Genomic DNA, 20,280 nt, shown 5'->3' with positions numbered 1-20,280 from the left:
ACACACACATATATAATAACTATATAGAAAAAATATATGTATATGATATGCATATATATGTGTGTGTGTGTGTATATACATATATATGTATATATATACAATCTTTTTTAAAAATGCATCTTTAAAAATCATCCCTGTCTAAGTTGAACTAAGAAACACAGAGTGAGCATATAAGCTAATGGGGTTTAGAGAAATAAGGGCACTTGTCCAGGGCAGGGGTGCAGGGCACAGCTAGCCCCTGCTGGGTAAAAGCTGGGGACTGAGGAATCCTGTAGCTCATGGAGGTGGGAGGTGGCCAGGACAGTGAGGCATGGTTGGGCATGGCTTCCAGTTTGCATTCCTTCAAGAGGAGAGTGATCCACTCCCATGTGACTTGGTTTGCTGTTCCCTCCAGGTCAAAGTTTCCTGAATAAGTGTCACTCTGTTGAGTCCTGGTCATGCCCTGGCCTCTCAAGAGACTGTGGGTCTCTCCATGACATGGGGGTGAGGGTTTGCCTGCCTGTCTGGAGCTGGCCACCCTCATGGATTCCTTTGTGGAAGGAACTGTCAAATTTTGACTATCAAAATCATGGCGATCTTGCTGTGTCACCCTTGCATTTAATAGAAAGTCACTGAAAACTGCTGAAACATAAATGAGAAGTCACTTCTCTCAGGTCACCATGCAGGTGACTTAAAGCACCTGTTGACAGATACCTAGAGATGGATACAGACTCTGCACCCAGTGGGACCTGGGTTCAAATCTCTACTCCTCTGCTTATAGGTGGGAAAACCTGGAAATCCTGGTTCCATTGAAGGTAAAGATGCAAATGACAGCAAAACCAGCACTGGAGGGTTTGTGAGATTCAAATGACAGAACCCAGTGTAGAGTGTGTAACACTGGGTCTGACACGTGAAAAGCATCGCCATCATCATGGAGTGAGTATGTGGTGACTCAGAGTAGAAGAGGCCACAGAAAAGGATCCATTAACTTCCTGAGCTTAGGGCAATTCAGTATGAATTTTGAAACGTCAGACATCACAATGAATACCTACTGGGCTCCTACCACAGCCCAACAAGATTCAAGGGTTAGGGCAAGAGAGTTGGTGTCCTGCCTTTGGAAGCTTACATAATAATACAAGAAAGAAACAAAGGAAGGAAGGAAGGAAGGAAGGAAGGAAGGAAGGAAGGAAGGAAGGAAGGAAGGAAGGACACTTAATACAGGTGAAGGTTCAAAACCTCAGGCATTATGTCCGGAATGATTTTTGCAAATCTTCTCTAGTGACCACAGAACTTAGCTCTGGTCTTGTCAGAAACCACCAGCTTGTGTCCTTATACGGAATTCCTCACCGTCGGGGCTGGAGGTGTGGAGGCAGCACCCCTAGACCCTGCCCACAGAGATGGAAGGCCAGGAAGGATCCAGCCTGTGTTTGAGGAACAGTCTACCTCCAGCCAGAGCTGTCTCTCAGCAATCCCCACTGCCAGTGAAGAGGGTGGAGGTGAGGCTGCCTCCCCATGGGGAAGCGTGTCAGTTCTGAGCCAGCATTTCTGACATTTTTCAGGGCCTGCAAAGGCATACTACTCTCTCAAAGAGGAGGTATTAGAAAGGCAGTTTTCACCCTGGCTTGCTCTGGCACGTTTTAAGGAGCATGTGTGGGATCCGTCTCCTGACAAGGAGGTTGCTGGCACTGGCTGAGCACCATTAGTAAGGAAAGGTCTGGGAGTCACAGATAGGAAACCGAGGGGAGGCAGAGGGCAGGGGCTGGGGAAATACCGAGCATGGACAGCAAAAGGCAGAGGGTACACGTTCTTTCTTCAGGTGATTTTCCAACAACGTGGAACAAGTTACTGAGCTGCTTTCCCTAGAGCTCTGGAAGCCCTGGGTCCTTTGACTGGGAGAATCCAAATGTGGAGCTTCAAATGGCAACACACATTTCACCGTGTCATTTATAAATTGTCCCAGATAGCCTGGGTCTTTGAATCATGGCAAGAAGTGGTTACATGTTAGAAAAGCTGTAGTTCGGGCGCCTGGGTGGCTCAGTGGTTTAAAGCCTCTGCCTTCAGCTCAGGTCATGATCCCAGGATCCTGGGATCAAGTCCCACATCGGGCTCTCAGCTCAGCGGGGAGCCTGCTTCCTCCTCTCTCTCTGCCTGACTCTGCCTACTTGTGATCTCTGTCAAATAAATAAATAAAATCTTTAAAAAAAAAAAAAGAAAGAAAGAAAAGCTGTAGTTCGCAGCAAAAGGAAGAGAGATTTTTGGCCAAAACTTCAGTCATTTCAAAGAAGAGTCATTCATCCAGAATCGTCTTTACTAGCAGGGAGGGAAATGTGCCGAGGCAAGTCCCGGGCTGGAAACAGGAGCAAGCCGGCGTTGGACCTGTCCCATGCTTACCCGTCCGGGGAGCAAAGCACGTCCAGCCCCTCAGCCCACACCCTCCCTGCCTGGAAACACGCGGGGACCAGGTAGAAGAGGATCTCCGAAAGCCACAGTCACAACAGGAGGATGGAGTCCTCATTACACGTGAGTTTTTGGAGAGTCCACTGATGGCGGCACCATACAAAGAGGCCCGTGCTTCTCGGCTGTTTGGGGCTGACACGGTGGGGAGGCATAGAGATAGGTGGAAAATGAAAGGGATAAGAAGGTAAGTTGGGCCTCTTAATCAGAATAAATATGAATTTGTTTGATCATTATTTACATCTTCTGCACATACCTCCTTGGGCTCTGTGTTGTGTTCTCTGGGGTGACTACGGCTAGGGCAGATGCAGGTCAAGGAATTCATCACATGGTTAAGAATGCATCTGTCTGGAATGCAAGTACTGGGAGCAGGTTTACTCAGGCCACTGCCACCAGGGGTAAAGACTCTCCCAGGAGGGGTGCCGCTGCCCTGGGGACTCTCAGCAACTTTCTCCCAGGGACTCTGGGTCTTCTCAGGTTCTCCTTGGGTGTTCAGAAAACTTGGTCCCTGGTCTCCATCTTGAGGTCCACCACGAGCACGCTCCTGATGAGCTCTCTGGGATGTTCCTATGGTGGCTGTGCTCCCAATGCCCACAGAAGACATCTGCATAGAAGATGTCCATGACTTCCATCTGGGGCCTCTCCTACCTCCCCACCCCTTCTGGTAATTGGATCATTTTCTTTGGGAATCCGCTCCCTCCTCTATTGTAACCAGCTCATGGTAGTGGGACTGTCAATTTATATAGTCTTCATAACTCTGGCCACATTGATTACTCCGTGTGTGAGTGCAGGGGTCTTTGTCAAGCCAATCCTATCCCTACATGTACTGAAGTGTGCAGAAGGCAGTTCTCCTGGGGGTCACTGAGCTGGGATCTCCACTATGTCCATATTACCTGAAGTATAAAGGAAAACCCATTGCAGGTGACATGAATGAGCCCAACACAGAGAAGGAGGAGAAGGGAGACAAAGTCACACTGAGGATATCATTTGTATGCTGGGATTCAGCTTTCTCAGAGACCAGCCCCACCTCTGGCCTTCCCAGATGTGTGAGCCATTAAATCCTCCTCTTCAGCTTTAGCTGATTCAACTTCACTTTCTTGCATTTGCTAACGTGGTCCTTGCTGCCACCAGATGGCCTGGATGTCCTCCCTGGAGCTGCCTAGTCTGCATGCACCCTTCAGGGCTGGTCCTCACCCATAAAGTCAGCTGTGATGCAGCTGGAAATGTTTCCATGGATTCTGATGCCCAGATGCTTGGTGTCTTCAGACCCATTGTCATTGAACTTATGGTGGGCCCAGCTCTCTTCCGTGGAATGAATTCTTGCTAAGAGGCTCCATAGTCTCTCGGGCAGATAGATCCCTGGTAGCTTCTCCTCCTGTGCCCTGAAGACACACCCCGGCTTGCTGAAGGACAAGATGAGATGGATCAGGCTTAGGTTGGGAATCCTGGTGCAGAAGAAGCACTATGGCAGTCAGAGGAGGACAAGGAATGATTTCTGAGGGAGAGGAATGTGGTTGCCTCCTGCTTCATGGAGGACATGGGCTTTGCAATGAGTTTGAGGGAAAGATAGCATTCTCTCACTTAAGTCATGAGCAGAAGAAAGTGATGATATACTATAGCAACCTGGACAAGGAGCACTGTGAAAAATATGGAAGTGCCTGATTACTGCTATGATGTGAAAGGCCTAGCATGCCATTTGGACAGTTGGGGGGTCTTGTGTGGACAATGGGAGCCATCAAAGATTTTAGGGGAGGGTGAAATTACCAGAGGGAATAGGGGAGGGCGAAGTTATCAGAACTCTGTCTCAAGAAGGCTCACAGGCTTTGGCTACAACTTGACCTGGGTCAGCTTCTGGTCAGACCCTTTACCTCACCTTGCTGGATCATTCGTCCCAAGCAAGCCAGCTCAGTCCAAGCCCAAGTCCAAGGAGCAGCCCACTAAGAGGGAAGGCTTACACAACGGGACTCATTGTTGTCCAGTTTCTTCCTGTAAGGCCAGGTGGATCCAGGATATAGGGTCAGGTTTCACAGAGCAGTGAGGATGGGCTGAAGAGCTGGCATGTTTCTGGAGGCACCCAAAGCAACATGGCTACAGGGACTGCTGGCTTGAAAAGAGCCATCAGGCGGTGCTCAGTATTCCTTCTACCTGTTCTCCCTCAGGACCACACTTTATTGACATCTCATTCCACTTCTGTATCATTGATGTTCCCTCTACTGGCTCTTTCCAGTTAGAATTTGAATGTACTTAGTTCTCTCTACTCTCAAATAAATTCCTCTCCTGACTGCACACACCTCCCCATCTATTTCCTAGCACACTGTTTCCCTTGGCAGTCTTGAGAGGGCTGTCTACATCCTCTGTCTCCACTTCCTCACCACCCATTTGTTCCTCAGCTCTTACAAGGTAGCTTTCCATTACCGCTACCCCTTATATAACCAAAATGCCAGCTACATCCCTTCACAGATTTTTTACAACATTTTCATTGCATGCATTAGCTAGCCTATAAAATCAACAGCAAAAGCTTGCTTTAGGAGTTCAGGATACAGGACATCCTCATCAAGGATGCTGCTGACAAGCAAGAATACAACTGGCAGCTTACCTCCTAAGTCCTGGGGATAAATTATAAGTCATGGCCACCACTGTTCTCTTCAATTCCTACTTTTGCTTACTTATCAAGTGACATGTCTCTTGCTTTGGAATTAATCTTTTTGGCATGATGACTACCTCTTCATATTTCAGAAAGTTAACTTGGATCCTTATTGTAGGGCAAGCCTACATGTTCCCAGCATACAACACTATTCTTACCCATGGCTTCTTCATTGAAGCTCCAGTGGATAGTGGTGGAGGTTTGAGATGGGGTGAAGGAGACTTTTCCAGTTTGACACTCTGGAAGCTTCTGATATGTTTTGAAGAATGTTAGAGGTGGGGTTTGCCTCCACCTGTTCCTCTGCCACCACTTCAGGAACTAGGGCTGACTGTGGAATCTTGGACATCCTGCACCGAAGACTTAGCTCTGTCCTTTCTCTCTCCTCCTTCATGTCCCCCAAAATGAGATGGCCCTCTTTCTATTTAAGGCCATTGTCTCCACCTGTGTTTTGGACCACACTCTCTCTGGAAAGATGCTCCATAGGAGGGGTGATTGCACAATGTATTATCCAAATTGGGACACTTTGGGAAGTGAAATATGGTCTTTGGAAAAATCAATTGGATGCTGTGACAACGGGTGCATGTGAGGACTGTCCCAGGAAACTGGGATGTGGCCATCCTGCAAGAAGGGATCTCTTTCCTTTTTGGTGCCTACAGTCTGATTTCTGAATAGGCTCTTTTTCCTTCAATAGGTAAGTGTGGCCAGACTGCTCTCACCTTTGTGCCTCTGTTCTCTCTCCCAACTGTTTCTCTTCCTCTTCTCAACCAAACTTATTGACCCCCTTTCAATGTCTCATTTCTTCATCTACTATTCACTCTACAATCCAGTGCAACTTGTTTTCTGCTTCTACTGCTCCTTAAAACTGTATTTACTAAGATTACAAATCACATTCTAATTGCTGAATAAAGCAAAAAGTCTTTTTTAGATTTTATTTATTTATTTGACAGACAGAGATCACAAGTAGGCAGAGAGGCAGGCAGAGAGAGAGAGAGAAGCAGGCTTCCTGCTGAGCAGAGAGCCCAATGTGGGGCTCGATCCCAGGACCCTGGGATCATGACCTGAGCAGAAGGCAGAGGCTTTAACCCACTGAGCCACCCAGGTGCCCCAGCAAAACATTTTTATCATTTTCTTACTGAGCTTGAGACTACTGCTCATTTCTTTCTTCTGTCCAGACACTCTCTTATCCTTGGCTCCTCATTACATTAGCTGTCTCTGCATTCTCTGTGGCCCACAGTGACTGCTCTGTTAGGAAAGTAGGGATTTAGTTTTGCTTTCTCTTGCACAGAGAGTCACCTGTGTTAGCACTGTGTATTAAGCAATGAGTTTCTGACACACTTGTCATATATTTAGTTCTCAACTCTACTCGAATCCACAACAAAATTTGCTGTTTTCTATCACTGGTATTTTCATTCTTTTCTTAAATACGTTCTTATATTTGAAAAATCTCAGTACCTCCCCCCAAATACAAATGATCTACATTGTCTAACTACAATGCAAAAGAAAATCAAGAATTACCAAAAACTACCAACAATAAAAATACAAACAACTGGAGGGACCAAAAAAAAAAAAAAAAAACCCGTCTTGCATCAAAGAGAAATCACAATTTCAGTGCAAATATTTAGAAATCAGAATATTACATAGGAAAATAGATGTAATTCAGCCAAAGTTGTTCCTAGAGATAAATTCATAGCATTCAACATGTTCTTTAACTTTAAAATGCATTAAAAACTACATATTCAACTCAAGAAGTGGGAAAGCCATAAAAACCAAACAGAAGAATCAGTAAGAAAGCAGAAGAATTGGTGAATGAATCTATGTGGTGTTTCTTTGAAAAAATCAGTAAGATAGAAAAACCACTATTTAATATAACAAAGAATAAATGGAGGAGGAAGAGCTGGTGCTTGTTAAACTTTCTTGTCTTTCTTAAATTAACTATTATATAAAGTATTATCCAAGTCCTGCACAGTACTTCTTAATCAGGAGCACAACACTTATTTTAAAAAGATTGATTGATTCTTTTTTTTTTTTAAATTATATCCCAGTACTGAGAATGTGCCTTGTGCACACAGTTGGATCCCAAATAAGGCGATTTCAGATGAAAGAGTATCTTCAATTGCTTTGCAGAGTGATAAATCTTGGCCACCTGAGCAATCATTGTAGTTAAGACTATAGGCTAGCTCATGCACGGAATGACAATGTAAAAACCAGTGAGGGGAAAATCCTGGAAAAACACGTGCATATCTAAGAGAGAAGAATGAATAAATTACTCTAGAGTCAAATGGAAGAACACTACGAAACCATTAAAAATGAGGAAGATCGACATATACTGGTCTAGAAATATGTCCATGATGTTAAAAAAAGTAATTCTATTTGTACATATGCAAGCATCACACACACACACACACACATGCACACATACACATCACGATTCTGTTTTATATAAATATGTCTGCTTAAGAATATAAATAGATCTGAATGAATTTAGGACGATTTTGGGAAGGCTACCCACCACCTGTGAAGAGTAGCTACATGCTACACAACAGATTGGAAGGGTGAAGCATTTTCTTCTTTCCATTTCTTACTGTCTATGACTCAATTTGAAAACAAGAAGAGGTACGATGAGTGATCTTCAAAATAAAAAGAGCAGAACAGAACAGAACAAGATGGAGATAGGTCAGGCTCCAAAAGAGGAACAGCTGCTAAACCACACGACAGCCACGTGGGCCACCAGACACTGCCTGTCCCTCAGAGGCACCTCAGAGGGATGCTAACAATCCCCCCTCCCCAGACTCTCAGGAATAAGGTTTGGCAACTACTACCCCCCACCCCCAACCTGGCCAGAGTTTGACAGACGATAGACCTTCCATGACAGCCAGGTCCACAGGGGTCTCAGCTTGTCATCAGGAGAGTGGCAGAAACCACTCACATGGGCAGCAGCATGTGGGAAGAGCCTGCCAAAAGACAGGGCTGTCCCCTCCCTGAGCTGGCAGTCCCTGCCCTCCCAGATCTCAGAGGTTCTTCTTTCCAGTTAAGTGTCCGCAAGAATGCTGGACCGGCAGCAGAAGCAGCCTATTGATCCCCAGTGAACATTAGCAATTCTGTGCCCCAAACCACACGGGGACATGTCCTTTCCTTGGAGAAGTTCAGGAACCACGACAATTTAAAAAGAATCTTTTTTTCTCCTTTCCTTTCATGCCACGTCTTATCACATGAAAACCCTAGAGTTTTCAACACCAGAAGCTTCTTTCTTGGAATTATTTCTTCCCCTCAAATAATACCTTAAAATATCTCAGAGAAGCACAAAACAGAAAAATAAACCCACACACTCAGCAATTAAGCTTTTCCATCTCTTGTAGGAAACTGGAATAAAATGACATTTATAACGCCCCGTCTTCCCAAGCACAGCCCGCATGGGGGGTGGTGGAGGATGTTCATCACAGGGGTGAACACTTCGCTCCAGAAGGGATCAGACTTAAGGGCGGGCTTGTGAGCGGGGAACGTGGCAAGATGAGGGGTGGTGTCTGATCAGGTCGCCACTGCACCCCAGAGTTCTGGTGGACCTACCATGACAACACCCTCCCATTAGAAGAGTGTTACTGTGCACAGTGGACGAGCAAGCAGGCTCCCAGCCTTAGCAGATGGCACTCTGAGTTCTAGATGGCACTTCACCACTTTCAAAATACAAGGGTAGGGGGTGCCTGGCTGGCAGTCGGTAGAGCGTGCCACTCTTGGTCTCAGAGTTGAGAGTTTGAGCCTCATGTTGGATGTGAAGCGTACATAAAAAAATATGACAGCATGAGTTCTTTATTTCATTCCCAATACGAGGCTGTAACATGGGCCAGGAAGGTGTCCTTATCTCAGAAATCCTAGCTTGCTTCCAGTTGCAGATCTAGGGGATGTTTGATTAAGCTTTCTTGGTAAGACTTATTCGTGTCCAATTTGTCATATGTTTTGTTCGCTGTTTATCTCTCCCACCAGACGATGGAAGGCATCAGCAAGCACTTTATCTGCTTTGTCAAATGCCGTCTCCTCAGGGGTCCTCCAAATAGAACCTGGTATCTGGTAGCCAGTAATTAAAAATTGTAGCTACTTTTGTTGCCAGTCTCATTCGTTATCATCCTGGAGGAGGGCTTTCTGCAGAAAAGTCATGTGAGCAGAGATGGAAGACCAGGAGGAGGGAATAAGACCAAGGGGAACAGGTAGAGGCTTTTGGGCAGATAGACACACATGTGTAAAGGTCCTGGGGCAGGGAGGAACATGGAAGAGAAAGGGGCCAGGAAAGGCAGTGGAGCTGAGATGGGGAGCATGGGGTCTGGGGAGGGGTTGGTTGGCCCTAGGACTTCTCATCACATATTCTCCCCTCAGCTGCTCTCCCAACATGCACGGGCTGCTGCAAAAGCTGCCCACCTGTCCCGACCACACTTGGACTGTGACCAAAGCCAACTTTTAACAATTCAGACGTGTGCAAATCCCTTTCTTCCTTAACGTCCCCTAAGGCCTTTGTGACACACTGCCTAAGGCCCTGTCAGGAGTGCCCTTCACCGAGAACAGCCACGGCAATCCTGAGGGAAAGAATTGGGTGCCTGGTCACCAGCTCTCCTCACCTACAGAGCCATAAACAGAAGGATGGCATATTGACAAGAGAGAGGATGGACAGACAGGCGATGGAGTGGAATGAAATACAGAAACAGACCACATATGCACAATCATTTAATTTATGATAAAGGTGACATGACAGGCAAGGGAGTTGGGAGATTAATAAAATTTTCAGTAAATTTTGATAGAAAAAATTAATCCTGATGCTTCTCTTAGAGCATCCCTAAAAAATCACTTCCAGATGCTTCGCTGTTCCGTATGTGAAAGATAATGTCCAGGTGCCTGGGTGGCTCAGTCTGTCCAGCGTCTGCCTTCTGCTCAGGTCATGATCCCAGAGTCCTGGGATCAATTCCTGTGGCGTGCTCCCTGCTCAGTGGGGAATCTGCTTCTCCCTCCCGATTGTGCACTCTCACTCGCTCTCTCCATGTCAGATAAATACGTAGAATCTTTTAAAAAAAAAAAATAAAGATAATGTCGGAACACTTTGAGATGAAAATGAGAGCGCATCTTCATGGCTCTGGAGTCATGACGGGTTTGTTAAATAAGATGGATAGAGCATGTTTTCAGCCCAGGGTCAAACACCCCGTAGCTTTAATAAAGGCTGACTAATCACATAAAGAGTTAAAGAGACAGTAATTACACCAGCAGAAGGGATTTTTTGCATGCCTCTGGAGCTGTTACCAAAACAGATACAGGGGACCCCGATTGTGTCCCAGGGTAGTGGGCCATCCATGGGTTCTGCATGTAAACCTCGGAGAAGGGCCACCACCAAAGAAATTTTGTGGTTAATCAGCCCAAAGAGAAGGAGGATGTCCATGGCCCTTTGCCTGAGCCTCCTCTGGAAAAGCTTCGTGCTTATAAAACTATTATTTACTTTTTTGAAACTGTTTAGAGCACCACGTGTGGTATCTATCATTTCCCTTCAGTCTTTTCATGGTTCAGATATGCTCTTTGTTTTCCAGAACATGCTGACAGCTTTTTAGAGCCATGCAAAGTCTTCTACACAATTGTGACTTTTAGAAAAAAATCGGTTTATTTTGCTGAATTTCCGCACAAGGCATTCAGGGCGTACATACCTAGTTTGTGATGTAGCTGAACCAAGAATGGCTCTTCACTCTACACATAAAATGACCTCAGGTCCTGCCTAAAACTCTTTGTCTGATATTAATGTCGTCATACCTACCTTTTAAAAATTATATTATTCTGTTATTACCAGTTCGGTTCTAGAGTTTATTTTATGTTTAACCTTCTGTTTCTCTTAAGTGGATTTTTTTTAATAGAAAGCTAGTTAATGAAGTTTTAATGATCTAATAAAAAATCATGCTATTCAATAAGAGAACAAAAGCCCTTTTACTACCATAATATTTTTGCTGGGTCTTCTCTAAGCTTGGGTATATGTTCTTGCTCTTCCTTCTCAATTTTTCTCCATCTTTTGTTACACTGTTCTGTCTGCTTTCACTTCTTCAGCAAGCTAGAAGTTTAAAATCTGATTTTAGTTTCACGAGCCCTTACTTTATAGCTTTGCAAAAAGGTCTTGAACCTAAGTTTAGGTATTTTCATGCTGAAAAAGAAACCAAGCACATTTTCCTTTCTTTCACAGGAGATGAAGATCCTTAAGCATTGACTTACTACTCCAATACTACCCAGTCTCCTGTGATTTTATCTGAGATCATAAACCACATCACATCATTATTTACATTTTTATGATTAGTTTTTTATTATTATTTGTATTTACTATTTGTTATGATTTCAAATTCACATGCAAATTTAAAAGAATTACTGTGACTTATCTATACAGATTTTAATTAATTAATTAATTAAATTGATTAATTAATTAAATTGAACAAATTTTAATTCTTATCACCTACCCAATTACTTTCAACAAAACTTCACCATACTTAAATATGATTCTGTGTCTGGGATCTTAAGAACATTTACAAGTTATTATTTATTAGGAAAAGCATTATGTTGCTGCATCACAGGAAAGGATATGCATGAAGAATGTTTTTTAGTTTCCTGCTTGCAAATGTCAATCACAAATTCTCCAGACAAAAAATGATTAAGGGTCACATCTTACTGTTGTTGTTATTTTTGTTTTTCCAAACCAAATTAATTTTCTTAGCTTGAACTGGCACAGAAGTCTATAGTTCATCTGATTTTTATTTTTTTTTTAATTTATTTTTTTTTTTAAATATGGAACGCTTCACGAATTTGCGTGTCATCCTTGCGCAGGGGCCATGCTAATCTTCTCTGTATCATTCCAATTTTAGTATATGTGCTGCCGAAGCGAGCACTGATTTTTATTTTTTGAAGGCAACACATTACCCATTTGGTTTTTTTATTTCTCCTCCCTGAATACTTATAAAATTCTTTTATGACCTTTGACTTTTAAAAATGTAGTTCAGATAAGTCTGGGTGTTACCAGCTTGTAATTAAATTTGTTAAGTTCGTGTGGCCAACTCGCTCTTCATATTTGAGTCTTATTAGGTCTGAAATGTTGGTTTAAAATTATTCTTCCTATATTCAAATACCGCTTTTGCTCCATTTATTCTTTTTTTCCTTTGTGGGAATATTATTAGATTGGTTTTCAGTTAAAATTCTTCCATGTCTGTTACCTTGTCTATCATCTTCTCACTTCTTTACTTCGTATTCTGTGTTCTGATTTTTCAAAATTTTCTTCCACATAAATGGATGTGATTTTCTGTTGGAAATGAATCTCTGTTGATTGCCTTTGATGTAAGTTTTTATTTAGCTTTTGATTTGCATGCTGGTCCTATACTTGTCTTTTTGTAATCCTCAGTCTGCGTAATTAATAGAAAATAAAATTTTCCTGAAGTTTCTTTTGCTTTTCAATAAATAAAATAAATGTATATGCAGAGGGTGCCCCCTTCTTGGAGAGCTGTATGGTGCTACATAGTCGCTGTGACCCAGTGTCTAGAGAGACCCCTGATTTCCATCACTACCTTTGTTAATGCCTGGAGGGTTCTTCCCAGCAGGGGGGCTGGACATCAACCCACAGTCTCCTTTCAGGCTCCCTAACACAGTGAGGTAGTGTCCCCAGGGCTCTCAGTTTGGGATTTTAAAATTAATCTTTAAAGTAGGGTTTTCACAGATTGTATTTCCACTTCTCCAGCATTTTTATGCTCTTTGCATCTGCACCGATGAGGTGACCACTAACGTGCAGACTGTGGAATACAAACCAACTCAACAATTTGCATCTTTGTGCACCTGCTACAACATGAAGAAGGAAGCTGGCACATTGCTCAGTTCTTCCTGCTCTTGCCTTCTTTTTCTCAGAAGCCATTTCTCCCAGTTTTCAGGCACTATGAAACAATTCTCTCCCCACCAGCTTTTTTGAGGGTTAAAAACCCTTTGCCAATGGGCATTCATTTCAAAGAAATGAAAGTGTATATTCATGCACAAACCTGTACACAAACATTCCTAACAGCTTTACTCATAATAGCGAAAGACTGGGAGCAGCCCAGATATCCTGCAACGGGTGGATTGTTGCACAAGTGCAATGCAACTATACCCAGGAGCGAGGTGCACCCATACCCTGGAGGGAGGACCACCCATACCTTGGAGGTAGTTGCACCCATACCCTGGAGGGAGATGCATTTATACCATGCAGGGAGATGTGCCCATACCCTGGAGGTACTCCCATACCTTGGAGTTACACTCCACCATGGAACACTACCAGTGATGAAAAGGGATGAGTTATTGAGAATCAAATAACCTGGAAGAAACTCCAGAAAATTCTGAGTGAAAAAATGTTATATACTGGATTCCATTTATATAACATTCTTAAGATGACAAAATCACAGAAATGGAAAACAGATGAGAAGTTAGGAGTTGGAAAGAAGCAGGTGTGGCTATAGAAAAGCAACATGACAGGCTCCTTATAGGGATGAAACGTCCTATATCTTGACCACATCAATGCCAATATCCTAACTGCAATAGCGGACTACAGTTTTGAAAGATGCCATCATGGGAAGGCATTTTTTTCAACTGCCTCTGAACATATAACCATCTCAAGATACTCTTTGCCTAAAGTCTTTCAGAGACTCTACCTTCTGGCATTTTTATCCCCATTGTCATGGCCATTATCCTAAACGTGTGTGATGAGTCCTAATCAACATGAATATAATCTGATTGAGTGAGTCTGATTCATTAAGATCCATGCCAAACACTCACTCTACCTGAGCACGTCATTACACATTTTTTCACGCAAGATGGCATTTCAGGAGATGTGTGCCAGGCAATGTGCATGAAGTCTTCTCTGTCAGGGAGCCAACGTTATCAATAGACCACAGAGTAATTACCTGAACCATTAGGGTGTAAGCATCACAGAGAAGGGGGACATGTGTCTTGTTCCAGGTATAGGCACCACAAAGCTGAAAGCAAGAGTTCCATCTCTCTCAGTCCTTTGATTTTCTGATGCAACAAAAGAGTCGCCATGCTAAAGGGGAGCTCTACAAAAATAAGGGAAAGTAGAACACTGTACTGAAGCTGTGCTGAAGCCAGCAGCAGTGCCATTTCCCTGTGCCAGGATCTGCAAGAACCCAGCCTCTGCTCTGCCTCAAGGAGAACCTGATTCCCCTCCCACTGTAGTCTGGGTCCCATGTGGTTTGCTTGCAGTATGCAGTCAAAGCCATGCTGACTTGGAGGTCAATTCCAAAAAGATGGTGCAGTCCCTACCTTGCTTGTTGGAAGGCTCGCCATGGCCCAGGTGGCTGAGGAGCTGATGCTGGCTCTTCTGTGTTCTGCAGCTGCCTCTTCGTGGGGAGCCAGCACCTTCTGGGTCACTATACGGGAAGCTGAGCACTGGAGAAGCTCTCACAATGCTTCCTGCTTCTGCCCAGAGCTTACCCACATCTTCAGTTGCATCTTGCTCAGAGAAGGCACTCAATATATTTTGTAGAAGGAATGAATTTTAGCTTCATAATTCATGTTATAATTCATCTGATAAAGAAATATATTCCTTTTATAATTTTTCTTTTCCAGCAATGTCCTGGCTATTCCATATTTCTTTTTCCCTACCAATAAAACCTAAAATTATTTGGCCAAGTTTCAAAAATTCTCTTGGGCTATAAGTTGGGTCCTATCTAACGTAGGTGAGAATAAATAACATTTTAAAATAATGTTGGGTTTCTGCTCTGTGTCAATTATATTATATTATATATATATTTTTTATTTTATTTTATTTCTTAGTGATCTCTACTCCCAACATGGCATTCGAACCCATAGCCCCAAAATCAAGAGTCACGCGTTCCACCCACTGAGCCAACCAGTCTCTCTCTCTCTCTTTTTGTAAAAAAGATTTTATTTATTTATTTGACACAGAGAGAGAGAGAGAGAGAGAGATCACAAATAGGCAGAGAGGCAGGCAGAGAGAGGGGAAGGGAAGCAGGCTCCCCGCTGAGCAGAGAGCCTCATATGGGGCTTGATCCCAGGACCCTGATATCATGACCTGAGCAGAAGGCAGAGGCCTAATCCACTGAGCCACCCAGGTGCCCCATCTCTCTCTCTTTTTAACATGTTTTTGTCTGAATATGCATCAGCAGAGATTATATATCATTTTCTTCATATAAATCTTGTACCTTTTTATTTATCTTATTCCTAATTATTCTGCTTCTATTGCTACTGTAAATAGAAGCTGTCTGCTTAATATTTTCTGCCTGGGTTTTGAGTTCAGTAATGAGCTATTGACTTTTGTGCCCATAACTGTTATTTTAAATAACCAATCGTGGAGGCTGTGATCACAATGCATATTTATTCTTGTCTCCCTATCCTTTAAGATCCACTTAGTGCAAGAGCTTTTCCTTTGCCTGTGAGACCCCCCCTACATGTTACATGCTTACTCTCCCATGAAGGTAGCCCCAGGGCCACTTTTAGTGAGAAGGCAAGACATGATTCAGAATTTAGGGTACCCTGTCACCTGGGATGGCCAAAACACTGACCTTGATGTAGAGACCATCTGCTCCCCTTGACTAACAGTGTTAACAAAAGCAGTGGTAGGGTGTTCCACACTCATTTTTTCCATTTAAAAGGAAGGCTTTTGACATTTCCCTATCTAGGAAGACATTTGTTCTGTATTTTTCATGGATACACTTTAGCACACAAAAGAAATCTCTATTCTAAAATTTAGACTTTTAAAATAAAATCATGGTTGGGTGTTTTCGTATATCGTGATATTCTGAATTTACTGAGATTACCAGATTGTTTCTCTTTTGATGGATGGGCATATTCAATTCTATACACGCCTTTTCGGATATCAAGTCATTTTTGCATAACTGGTATAAAATACAAATGTATTGTTCTGGATCATCTTTATATATTTTGTTGGGTTCCATTCTCCAATATTTTATGTCTATAGGCATGAATTACATAGACCCAAATACCCCCTTTCTGTGATGTCATTGAGTTCTATTAGCATGCAGTTTTGATGACTTTATGAAATGACTTTGGAAGTAATCTCTCTTTCTTTTTTTTTTTATTGTTTGTCAGAATTCGTATGAAATTCATTCCTTAAAGTTTTGGTAGAATTAGCCTATGACCACATGGGACTGGTGTGTTCGAATTTTAAATATGTAAGCCTTTTGATGCAGCAATCCCAATTTTAGCAATATATTCTGTTGATATTAAAAAAAAACATGCTGTATAAAGGTTTGTGCATAAAAATACTTATTTCTAGAGAAAACAACTGGAAATGATCTAAGTGCCCATAAGTAGTGAAATGGTTCCATAGAGTATAGTCAGCCACAGTTTGTGGTTGACTGTACTATAAAACATTGTCAAACATCTCTTAACTCTCTATGTTACATCTGCAAAGATGTCCAAATATATTGTCAGGTGAAACAAGTAATGTTGCTATAAAGAAAGGGAAAAGAAAGAAAAGGTGGTCGCTTGATGTGCATAAGTTCTTCGGCATCTACCAGTGTTTATTTAAAACAATGCTCTTAAACAAAGAGCATTAACATCTCCAGAAAGTCTGCCCAGAAGGATTAGCAGAGGAGAGTAGCTGTGATCAGAGGCTTTGGATGGAGTAGCTGTGACCAGGGGCTCAGGAGCCCGAGATTGCTGTTGAGATCCCAGCTCTGACACGTACGGACTGTGGGACCTGGGGCTTCCTACTAATGTCTCTGTGTCTCTGTTCCCATTCCTGGGAAACAGGGGTAGGAAGAATGCCAGACTTTGCCACTTCATGGATTACATGAACACACCTGGGTTCCTGGCACAGAATAGGAACTTCATGAATGGTGGCACTTATTATTATTGAAGTGTTAATTAATATTATTCCATTCTTTATTATTTAAGTGCTTATAATTATTTAAGTATTATCTAAAAAGTTGATGGGAGGAGGGAATATCTGGTTGTGAACCATCTTTTAAATCCATTACTGTGGTTTTTCCAAAACTTTCAATGATTTACTTCTGTCATTGAGAAAAATAAATCAAATGGAAAGAAAAGAGCCCACCAAGTGTATCAAGGGTGAGAGTGGTTTCTGGGAACAGCTGAATCCCTGGGCAGACAGATAAATCTGTGGAAGCTTTGATGTTTCTCAAAACAGAGCATTAAGCTGAGTCACAGCCTCTCCCATAGCTTTGTATATCATTCTTAAGTTGGAATCTGTATCATTCCTACCCCAAATCATCAGCAGTGACAAGCTTGCTTCCTGGCAGAGTAATTAGGAGCCCACATAAATAAGCATTTTTATTTCCCAAATGCTTGGCTCTGGGATGGGAGCCCATTCCTGACTCTGGGGTGACATGGCCATGGGGCACAGCAACTGGAATCAGACCACACTTGCCCTGCCCCATCTGAGCTCCTGGCATCTCACTGCCCCTCACAAACTGTGGTTTGGGGAGCCATTTCTTCCTGATTGAGACTGCTGTGAAGATTTCATGAGCTAACCTACACACAGGTCTTATAGAACGTCCGGCACAGGAGACTCACTCAACTCTGATGAAGATGGTAACAGTGGCTAATTTCCAGGATTGGAACAGTATGCCAAAAAATATCTATCTATCTATCTATCTATCTATCTATCTATCTGGCTAAATAATAATTGAACAACATGCATAATTCAAAGACATTTTAAATCAGAAGAAAAGACAAAAATTTAAGAATGACTCGACAAAGCACTTGTGCATTTCAAGCTCAACAGAAAATGAGCAGAATATGCACAAATAGGAGGAGACACATTAGGCTGATGAAAACAGTGAGAAGTGTGACCTCTCTTCACTCTCCAAACACCCTAACAGGGTGAACTCTCCCCAGATGAACCCATGTCTCTACTGCCCCTTCCTAATGCTCCCCGTAGAGAAAAGGACCAATCTGAAAAGTAAAAGGAGGTGCTTACTCAGATGCTCCCTTCTTTTTGGGAGCCAGATGCCTGCGGGGAGAGGGAATCCTCTTCTGTTCTCTTCTCCCCCATGCTGAGACTCACTGGACAGTGCCCACACCAGGGAAGGTCTGCAGCAGACTCTCCATCCATCTGTCCAGCTGGTACTAACCAGGATGCAGAGAAGTGGGGCTGTTGAATTCATAACACAGTTCATAGCCGTTGCGCCCTCACACGAAGCTGCCTCCTCCCCCTTCACCTTCATTAGGATTAGAAGTAATATTTTAGTCCCCCTGTCCCGTTTAGGTCTTCCTGCAATTGTCAGACTGCAGGCAGGGGAAAGAGCTGCCATTTTGTGGGCTCCTTCAGAGACTTCAGCCATACATGCCAAAAATGTCCAGCCTGACTGATAACCAAAAAAAAAAAAAAAAAATGCACCCTGAAACAAAAGCAAAAGTTGTGGGCCCCTGGCCACCTGTCTGGGAACAGCGGGACAGCTGTGCGGGCTCCCACCTGCCTGGTAAGGTCAGGCCATGACTGCCAGGAGTTTTACAAGCTGGGAATCCGCTCACTGGTGATTGCACTTTCAGGACTCCATCCCAAGGACAAAGATTCATCTCCAAGCTTTTCCATATAGCACTGTTCAAAAGAATAAACTTGGGAACACCAGCAATGTCCAGTAAGGGAGAATGGCTATGTGATATGCACCATCTATGGGATGCTCTGTGATAAGACCATTGAAGGGTGTTTGGAAAAATCTTCGTAGCATGCTTGTGAAGGAATGTTAATTAACAGAATAGAAGATGATAGTATCACTAAAGTATAAACTCTGTCGTGTACTTAAATTTGGAAGGAGATGATACAAATTATAACGAGATTTCTATCTCAGGGGTTGGACCACCGGTGATTTTTACTTTCACTTCTCTATTTTTCTACATTCTCCACCTTATCTGCAAGGTGAACCTACTCTTTTAATAAAAAGAAAAATCATTTTACAAAGTCTCAAATTAATCTTGTGTGAAATGTGGGGTGATAAAAGCCATGAATGGAACACAGAAGACAGAGCAAATGGCCTGGGTGGGTTGCTGGGTGCTGCCAGGAGGAAGGACCTCTGAACACACACACACACACACACACACACACACACACACACACACACAGATTCACCTGTCCAAAGAAGGGAGAAGGTTTCCCAGATAGAGTCGGGCTGTGGAAAACACACGCTGGTGTGCACCGACCAGCTGTATGGGAGGGGTCGACTTGAGGCCGAAGTGTTCCCAGAGATTCAGACTCACAGAGCTCTGTCTCCATGGCCAGAATCCACCTGCTGTAAGGTCTTGTTTCGCCCTTGCCACACTTGGGACCCCTTCGCCCACGTCACATCCACCTGCCCTCTCCAGCCCGCTCCAGCTCGGTGCCCTCGAGCCGCTAAAGGAACGCTTCCTCTCTGGCCAGAAGGGAGCGCTGTGGAGCAGGACGCTCACCCAAGACCAAGAGACCGGTTCAAGTTTTTTGCTCTTTCCTGTAACCTGCAAAAGCCGCACGGGGACGTGAGATGATAATAAGGCCTTTATCCCGGGCTTCCTCTGAGATTAAATAAAGCAATTGTACGCAAATATTTATAAAGCCGTGATACACAAAAGAATAAAAGGTCTGCAGTAGGCGGGGTTATTCATTCTTCAGTGTTTGCTTTGTGAGGATTAGACTCTCTGTTGATATGCCGCCCATGCTCACCAGCCTTTCACGTCCTACATTCGTGTTGGCCGAGGTCCTGCTTCTGCCCTTTGGACTTTGGGGTCTGTGTATGGCAAAGGTCTGATGAACTCCGCTACTGATTCAGTCTGACCACCATGCCAGGTTCTGGGGCCACTCACCACCAAGGAGGGGTGACCATGGATGCCTGGCCCAGGTGTTCATGGGTTTATTGATCAGTATCTCCAACCATGGTCTCCCTCAGAGCCAAACGCCAGAAGAACCCTCCTCTCCTCTGTGGGGAAAGGCCTTGCCAGCTGCTGTCTGGGTTCCAGATCAGCCTCCTGCTTTTGTTTCCACCATGGACCTAGCCCACGCAATGTGACCTCCTTGTCACTATCAGTCTTTGCCCTGACTCTGGCTCAGAATCTCTCTGTACAGCTGTGCAGTCTGTGCACTGCACACCCCTAGGTGAAGCTGCTTACATTGAGGTATGCAAAGAACAAAGCAAGGCCTGGACAGCTACAGACAGCAGCATTGCTCTGTGGCAGTGATTATGCTGTGAGCCAGG

At 43.6% G+C, this 20,280-nt stretch overlaps 1 long non-coding RNA gene and 1 other non-coding gene across 2 annotated transcripts in view; both read right to left on the bottom strand.

The window, feature by feature from the left end:
- The window catches only part of LOC106004203, a 51,697-nt gene extending 37,197 nt beyond the window's left edge, over positions 1–14,500 (bottom strand). The window contains exon 1 of the long non-coding RNA XR_001177119.2: positions 14,372–14,500. This is a non-coding gene — a long non-coding RNA (uncharacterized LOC106004203). The remainder of the gene's footprint in view (positions 1–14,371) is intronic.
- On the bottom strand, positions 11,861–11,967 carry LOC123388033. The gene has a single exon (XR_006602567.1). It is a non-coding gene; the product is annotated as a U6 spliceosomal RNA (small nuclear RNA).
- Positions 14,501–20,280: the final 5,780 nt, after the last annotated feature.

The sequence above is a fragment of the Mustela putorius genome, unplaced genomic scaffold, assembly GCF_011764305.1.
Source record: "Mustela putorius furo isolate JIRA1106 unplaced genomic scaffold, ASM1176430v1.1 tig00003869_pilon_pilon_pilon, whole genome shotgun sequence".
NCBI classification, from domain to species: Eukaryota; Metazoa; Chordata; class Mammalia; order Carnivora; family Mustelidae; genus Mustela; species Mustela putorius.
The sequence above is the reverse complement of the archived record's forward strand: the minus strand, read 5'-3'. Positions and strand labels throughout refer to the sequence as shown.